Source organism: Antechinus flavipes, chromosome 1 (assembly GCF_016432865.1).
Source record: "Antechinus flavipes isolate AdamAnt ecotype Samford, QLD, Australia chromosome 1, AdamAnt_v2, whole genome shotgun sequence".
NCBI lineage: Eukaryota > Metazoa > Chordata > Mammalia > Dasyuromorphia > Dasyuridae > Antechinus > Antechinus flavipes.
The window spans coordinates 397360037-397369172 of NC_067398.1; positions in this window are offsets into that span (position 1 = coordinate 397360037).

A 9136-nucleotide genomic window follows, 5' to 3' on the forward strand; every position below is an offset into this window, starting at 1 on the left:
TCTGTAAGCTTGGTGTCTAATTCCCACTCCTTCTCCTACTCCTGCCCTTATATTAGTGAACTTCAATATAATTGCTCAATCTTTCTCAGTTACCTTAACCTTCTAATTCCTCAACCTACTCAACTCTCATGACATACTCTTCTGTTTTAGACCAACTCTCTCTCCATTTTTCACTTAGCTGCAATCCATTAGACTTCTCCAGCATGTCTCCTATCCAATATTTACCTTTCCTCCCTTTTTGGCTTTTGTTTATGTTTTGTCTTCCATTATTAGATCTGAACCTCCTTGAAGACACTTTTTCTTATTTATTTTAACTTTAGAATATAGATAGGGATAAATTAAGAATTATTGATTTATATGAAAATCATGATCTAAAAGCCCTTGACATCATATTTCAAAAAATAAAAGAAAATTGTCCAGATGTCTTAGAGCCAGAGGCAAAATAAAAATCAGAAGAACACATTAATCTCCTCCTTATGGAGAGTCCAAAAGAAAATTCCAAAGAATATTATGGCCAACATCTAGAACTGATCATCTGAAGTGCTTAACACATAGTAGGTGCTTAATAAATGTTTATTGAATGACTCCACTCTTTGTACAGAGAGGGATGGTCATAACTTTGATCTTATTCAAAAATGTTTCACTTCCGTGATTTGGAATTTTGAAATTCTTTTATCAGATCATAATTTTATAACTGTCTATACCCAAGTCTTTATAAAATTATTATTTATCCTTATAGCAAACTATTATGCTCCCTTATGATGATTTGCAATCCCTCTGGTACTTTTATGGGCCAATTACTCCTTCTTTAGCTGCATTTTCTCTGTTCCCGAATTTGACCTTTAGTGAGCTACTTCAACTTTACAAAATCTGTTCTTTAATCCTTTGTTCCCTGATGTACTTTCTTGCCTCACTGAGCTTCAATACTTGATTACTCCTACCAATGGCTTCCTCTTTTTTTCCTACTCATGGTTAATGCAAGTATGCTGTCCAGATCTACCAAAAATACATATAATCCATGTTGGGCTATAGCAAGAGAAAATTTTTATTACTTTTTCATTATTTTCTCTTTCATTCTTTACAGTGGTTATTCCAAAAGTTCTCTTTTGTCCTAAGGTTTCCTGTATTGTTTCCTTCTTTATCCTGTCCATTGAGGTCTTTAGCTCATATTTTTGGGGAAAAATTGAGGGCATTTGCTGAGAACTTAATTTCCCCTCTCTTTTTTTCTCATCCCCCTCCTCTTTCTCATTTCATATCTCTTGACATTCTCTACCATTATCTTCTTTGCTTTAGACTCTAATGAAAAACTGTCTCTTATGTGCACCAAGACTTACTATGGTATATATACCTTTGATCTTATTCCTTCATCTTCACCAGCAATTGCTTTATCAACTACTCTTTCACTAATCTTGAATGTCCAAGAGCCTTTGCTTTCTCTCTTCTCACAGTCTTTCAAACTACCTGTTGCTGCTTTCTCCAAGTATTAATTGCTGCATTCTTCAAAATTCTCATGGAAACTTAAGCAAATTTTAAGCTTTTTAAGTGGTCTTATTTAGAGACTAGTTTGATTACATCTCTCAGACTGAATTTTACTGGTTTAGGGTCTATATAAGGTAGCTACAGTTTTATTGCTGGTTAGAATTCTAGGAAACAGGTTGCTGGCTCAAGCTGTCAGCATACTGGGAGGTTTTTCCTGATCAGAAGAACAAAATTACAGATTTACCCTTTGTCCATCTCCTTGTCCAGGATAAACAACAGCCCCTAATTTTGCTCCAGTCAGTGTTCCCTGTCACAGTATATAGCTGCAATCTCCAGCCCTTAGCTTTGAAATTCTAGAATTACATAACTACAAACTCATCTCTTTATTGGACTCCTTGGCCATGAAACTTCTTCAGGCCCCAAACTTTGTCCATAAGCTAGAAAAATTTTGAATAGGTCTTTCTGCCTGGATGTCCTATTCAGTGCTTACAGACTCCTGGTTGTCCCCCTGGACTGGAAGGCACTACTCAGGCTTGTATTCTTTTTTGATCTTTGCTGGAATAATTGTGAGAGAGTGGGAATACACAGCTTTTTCTCCCTCTTCCATCTTTGCTCAAGCTCAATACTTATCCCTTTGACTTCTTTGCAGCATGTGACACTATGGGCTAACATTTTCTTCCAGATATTGCCTATTCTCTGGGTTTTCATGACCTTGCTCTCTCCTTCCCTTCTGGCTTGACTTTTGTTCAGTCTCCCACCCTCATTCATTATCCAAGTTATGATAACATAATTGTGGATATACGACAAGCCTTTTTATTGAGTTCTCTTCTCTTTTCTCTCCACATTGTATACATTAATCTTGTTAACTCATAAAATATCAGTTGACATCTTTATACCAAGAGGTCTTAAATACACTATTCTATTCTTGTTCATGAGTCACAGTCCCCATAATATCAATTACCTATTAGATATATCTTTTTAAATTTAAATTTTAAAATCTTTCCTTCATTCCTCCCCCACTCATTGAGAAGGCAAGAAATGTACTTATGAGTATATTTCCACATTTGCCATTAGACAATAAAGCTTAAAAATATGCTTCAATCTGTCCATTAGTTCTCAATTTGGAAGTGGATAGTATTTTTTCATCATGATTGCTTTGGAGTTGTGGTAGATCATTTTATTGACCAGAATTGCAAGTGTTTCACAGTTGATTATTTTTACAATATTGCTGTTGCTGTAGTTTATAGAAGTCTTCCCAGATTTTTCTGAAGCTATCACTTTTATCATATCTTATAGCACAATATTACGCTATTACATTCAGGTACAATAATTTGTTCATTCATTTTTCAATTGACCAGCATTCTCTTGGTTTCTAATTCTTTGCTACCACCCAAACTTGCTATAAATATATTTGTACCTATGAATTCTTTACCTTTTCCTTTAATCTCTTTAGTGTATAGAGTTAGTAGTAGAATTGCTGGGTCAAAGATTATACACAGTTTTATAGCCCTTTGGGCACAATTCAAGTTCTCTAGAATGTTTGCAATAGTTCACAGCTCTACCAACAGTACATTAGTATACCTATTTTTCCACGCTGAATTCAATGTTTGCCATTTTCCTTTTTTTTCATTTTAGACAATCTAATGGGTGTGAGATGGTACTCCAAAGTTGCTTTAATTTACATTTAACTATTTATTAGTGATTAAGAGCATTATATAACTATTGTTAGCTTTGATTTCTTCTTCTGAAAGCTTCTTGTTCATATCTTTTGACGATTTATTATTCAAGGAATGGCTCCTATTTTATTAATTTGACTCAGTTTCTTATATATTCAACAAATGGGATCTTTATAAAAAATTTACTATAATTTTAACCAATTGCCTGCTTTTCTTCTATTTTTGGCTACCTTGTTTTAGTTGGTACAAAACCTTAAAAAATTTATATAATCAAAACTATTCATTTAACTTCTCATGAATCTCTTTCTTGTTTGTTCATGAATTCTTCTGCTATCCATAGATCTGACAAATATTTTCTCCCATGCTCCCCTAATATGCTTATATTAACCTTTATGCCTAAATCATGCGCCCGTTTTGAATTTTTATTGGTATACTCTGAGGTGTTGATCTATGCCTAGTTTCTGCCAGATTACTTTCCAGTTTTCCCAGCAGTCTTTGTCAAATGGTAAATTTTTGCCTAACTCTAGAAAGTAATTCTTTGATTATTATATTTGTTCAAACAGTTTATGTAGTATTGGAATTCATTGTTCTTTAACTATTTGGTAGAATTCTCTTATAAATCCATTCAGTCCTATTCCTCCCTTCCCCCCAGTGAATTCACTTATGGATTGTTCAATTTCTTTTTCTAAAGTGGGATTATTTAGATTACTTAAGTATTTTATTTTTTGTGTTAATCTGGGTGGTTAATATTTTTACAAATAACCACCCGTTTTATATGGAGTTTTGGTTTTATTGGCATAGTTAGGCAAAATAATTCCTAATAATTGGTCTAATTACATCTTCATTGGCTATGCATTCTTCACTCTTTTCATTTTTGGCAATGATAACTTGGTTTTTGTTCTTTCTTTCTTTTTATTTTTAGAAATCAATTTAGCTAAGTGAATTTTTCCCTTTTCTATTTTGTTTTTCATAAAACTAGATTTTAGTTGTATTTATTTTATTTTAAGACTTTTAAATTTTTTATTCAAGCATTTGTTAATATAGTACAATAAAAAGATGATTACACATGAAATTGCAATAATATTTATTCATGTAATTTTTTTTCTTTCACTTGTATTAATCTCTCCTTTGATTTTTAGGATTTCAGGTTTGGCATGCAATTAAGGATTTAAAATTTATTGTTTTCCTAGGCTTTTTTAGTTGCATGGCCTTTTTGTTGATATATTCTTTTAAAAAATTGATGTAAGCATTTAGAGATATCAAACTTTAATTAAGTGCTGCTTTGGTTGAATCTCACGAATTTGTTATGTTGTCTCATTGTCATTATAATATAATGAAATTATTTATTTCTTTCTAAGATTTGTTCTTTGACATTCATTTTTGAGGATTAGATTAATTTCTAATTAATTTTAATCTATGCTTCCTATGGCAGAATGTGATTTTTTTTATAGCTTCATGATCTACAAAAGACATATTTAATATTTCTGCTTTTTTGCATGTTTGTGAAATTTTTATATCCCAACACTTTTTTTGTACCATACACATCTGAGAAATAGGCATAGTCCTTTAAATTCTCATTCAGTATTTTCTAGAGATCTATAATTTCTAACTCTTCCAAAGTTCTATTCATCTCCTTAATTCCTTTCTTGTTTATTTTGTGGATTGCTTTATCTAGGCATATGAGGAATAAACTGAGGTTCCTCACTAGTATAGTTTTATTATTTGCTTCTGTAACTCATTTAACTTTTTCTTCAAAAATTTGAAGGCTAAACTTTTTGGTGTATATATGTTAGTATTTATATTAATTCACTGTCTATAGTATATGTTTTACTAAAATGTAGCTTTCCTGTGCTTTGTTTGAGATCAGGAATTGTACCTCTGCCTTTTAACTTCATCTGAAGCATAATAGATTCTGCTCTAGCTCCTTATTTTAATTCTGCATATTTCAAATGTGTCTGTTATAAACAATATATTTTTGGATTTTAATTTCTAATCCATTCTGCTACTCTATTCCATTTTATGGTTGAATTCATTCTATTCATAATAATCATAATTCATAATCACAAATGCTAGTTGTATATTTCTCTTTTCTTTATAATTCTTTTTTAACCTTGTCAGTCACCTCCTCAAAAGTGTGTTTTGCTTCTGACCTCTGTTTCCCTTAATCCATTATTCCTTTTATCCCTCCCTCACATCTTTCTCTCTTCTGTCTTCCTTGTTGGGTAATATGACTTTTAGATATAAATATATGTATGTATGTATTCTTCCCTCTCTAAACCAATTCATATGAGTGAATTTATTATTACACACTCCCTCCATCCCACTCACCATTATAAAAAATCTTCCTAGCATTCCTCTTTATGTGAGGTTTTTTTCATTCTTTTTCTTCCTTCCTCCTTCTCCCAGTGCATCTCTCTTTATAACTCTTTTTCCCCCTAAGGCAATTGGGCTTAAGTGACTTGCCCAAGGTCACATAGCCAGGAAGTGTTAAATGTCTGAGATCAGTTTTGAACTCAGGTCCTCCTGCCTTGAGGGCTGGTGCTCTATCCACTGCTCCACCTAGCTTCCCTTTACTTTTTCATTTTTAATGAGATTTTCCAAGCAAAATAGTCTTACCACTTATGCCTCCTATGTAGACACTTTCTAATTTCCCTTATAATGACAAAATTTCTAGGAGCTAAATGTATCATCTTCCCATATTTCTAAATGTAAGCAATTTAACCTTGTTTAGTCCTTTATGATTTCTCTCCCAAGTTTATCTTTTCATGCTTCTTTTGAGTCTTCTATTTGAAAGTTCAATTTTAACTTATCCCTGATGATACCCATACCATAGTTCCAGGGCAGAGAGGAGTAGTCACAAATGCTGATTTTACTTTGTCATATTGGCTCTGTCTTTATTTGGCAGTTCAAACTTGGTGTCTTATGCACATCTCAAACAAAACATGTCCAAAATTAAACACTATATTTCTTCACAAACCCATCCATCTCTCAAACTTCTTGTTTACTATTGTGCATTGTTTGGAATGCTGGGCCTGGAAATAGAAAGAACTCAGTTCAAATCCTGCCTTACACACTTACTAATTTATGTAACTAATTTATGAGTTATCAAATGACTAGCAAGATATTTAATTGCTACTATCCTCAGTTTCTCAATTATAAAATAGGGAAATAGTAGTATTTGCCTTCCATGGCTATTGTGAGAACTAAATGAGATATTTGTTAAGTTCTTAACAAATGCCTGACACACAGTAGGTGCTACAGTATTTGTTTTCTTACTTAAAGAGCTTCCAGTGACACAAATTCAAAATCATCTTAACTTCTCTCTTCCTTTCATCTCCCACATCTTGTGCATCTCTATAGCATCTTTCAGATGTTTTCCCCTTCACCACTCATATAACTCTTCAAGCTCTCATCATCTTTCACCTAGACTATTGAAATAGTCTCTTATTTAGTCTCCCTCACTCATTACTTCATCGAGTTGTAAAAATGATTTTCCTAAATCAAAAATATGATAGTTTTGCTGTCCTGCTCAATAAATTCCAATGGGTCCTCATTACCTCAAGATCAAATATGAATTAACTTGTTTGGCATTTAAAACTTTTAACAGTCAGGCTTTTTCAAGGTTTTCTAACTTGCTTATACTTGGCATCTAGTCATACTGGTCTCCTTGCTGTCCCACAATCCATCTTCTGCTTTTATTTTAGCTGTTCTCAGTGCTTGGAATACATTCCCTCCCCTCTTCAACTTCTCAGAATTCCTGGCTTCATTACTTAGCTCAAGATCATTTGCAAATGAAATCTTTTTTTAAAATCTCTCAGTTGCTAGTGTGCTCTCTCCCTTAAATAATTATATTTATTTTTTTTTTGTATTTTGTTTATATATACACATATATATGCACTTATATGAGTAGATGGTATCCTCATTAGAATGTATTTTCCATAATGGTTGGGACAATTTCATTCTGTTTCTTTATCCTCAGTGCTTAGCACAAGTCACAATCCTTAGGCACCTCGTAAATACTCCATTAAAGTAAGAAAAAGACTTGGTAAAATTGATTTTTGTCATTCATCCAAAGATAGCAGGAATTGTCCTGAAGCTCTTGATGCTTCATCTCATTCACAATGAGAAGAAATGAACAATTTAACATGAAAATAATTGTATTTTATGTTATTAATATCTGTTGTAGAGAATGAAGAGGTAGAGACATTTCAAAAAGAGACTGGAAGAGTGCTAGAAACTGAGTCAACATATATTTTTATGTTTAGTGAGTTAAATGTAAATATAGGCATAAAGGAACACAGCAAAAAGTCTTTTGAAAAATGTTTTAGAATCAAAAAAAGAAAGAAAACAAAGAGTTTTAGATGACTTGGTACTTTACTGTGATATATCATGAATACCTGAAGACATCTAGACACAGAGAACTTTGAACAATATGGTTATCCCTTCCATATTTCAGGGATTAGGAGCATGATAGACTTACTATCTGGAAAAGCCACATAACATTTTTTTGGCTTTCTTTATGTACCAGAGAAATCTTAATTTTATAAAGATAAATTTTATTATTTGTTTATAATTTATATTATATATTATGTATTTATAAGAATTATTATGTAATTATAATGAATTTGTTATTTGTTTATCAAATTATAAGATATAAAATTTGTTGATATTATACAATCCCATATACATACACACAAATATATATACATATATATATGTATATATATACATACATGTATTATGTATTTCTGACTTTCTAAATCCTGTTTAGTGTCATCTGCTGGCTTTCAGGTGGCATTTGTGACTTATGCAAAACTTCCCTCAAATCCCCATATATTTTCTTATGCTGACCTATAATACATTAAACAGCGATAGGGAAAGTCATGATGTGGAAGAGATAACTGTATATATCACCACATGTCATTGATCACATGTCATTCCTGATTACATCTTAACAAACTAGATAATGATAGGAACTACTCTAAAATTATTCCAGTGTGTTTAGTTATTGACTCTTTAGAGAACAGGTAAAAGACAGTGTCATTAGAAGAAAAGATAAAAACAATAAGACATAATTGTTTTCAGTAGCAGAAGCTACAATCTAATATGTTTGAACAAATCATTTATGAGAAATGGGAAACTGATAAAAGTGGAACATTGATTTACACCATTTTGTAAAATTGGGTAAATGGTATGCAATTATTCATGCAGAAGAGACCAAAAGATTCTGAAAATTGCCTAAGCCAGCAAATAGTTGATCTCCTTACTAAGTATAGAAATATATTAGCCAAGGGCAATAGGGGTGTAGAATTCAGGCTAATTTCCAAAACATTAGAGAATGACAGAGAATGATATGTAATTATCATCCTACAAAATAGATGAGAGAAGAACGAATCTGCAGAGACTGAATTAAACCAGATTACCTATAAACCATTCATAAAATAAGTCAGAAGGAGGCTAGCAAATAAATATGAAAAGAAACAAAACTACTAGTATTTCTGTAGTAAGCTGTCTTTGTGATAATAGTGAGACGGCTACATTTATGTACTATCCCCTTAGTGTACAATATTAGTTCTTTAATACTTAGTACTAGCACTTATATAGTCTTTAAGGTTACCAAGTACTTCACATATTATTTCATTCTCACAGCAGCCCTGTGAGGTCAATGTTATTATTGTTTTCATTAAACACATGAGGAAATTAAAGCTTAAAGAGTTTTTAAGTGAGTTGTCCAGGGTTGAATGGCTATTATCTAAGGCTAGATTCAAACTAGGGTCATCTCGGTCTGTGTACTATGTTGTCTAATAACATCCTATTATAAACTAAGTATTTTTCAATTAATATAACTTTAGTGTGTGGGGCTAACAGGACAACTGGGTCAAAGGATTTTAGATTTTGAATTATTTTGTAATTTTTATTATATATTTGTTATAGCTCAACATGTTTTCTAAAAATATTTCATGAACTTCAGAGTTTATTAG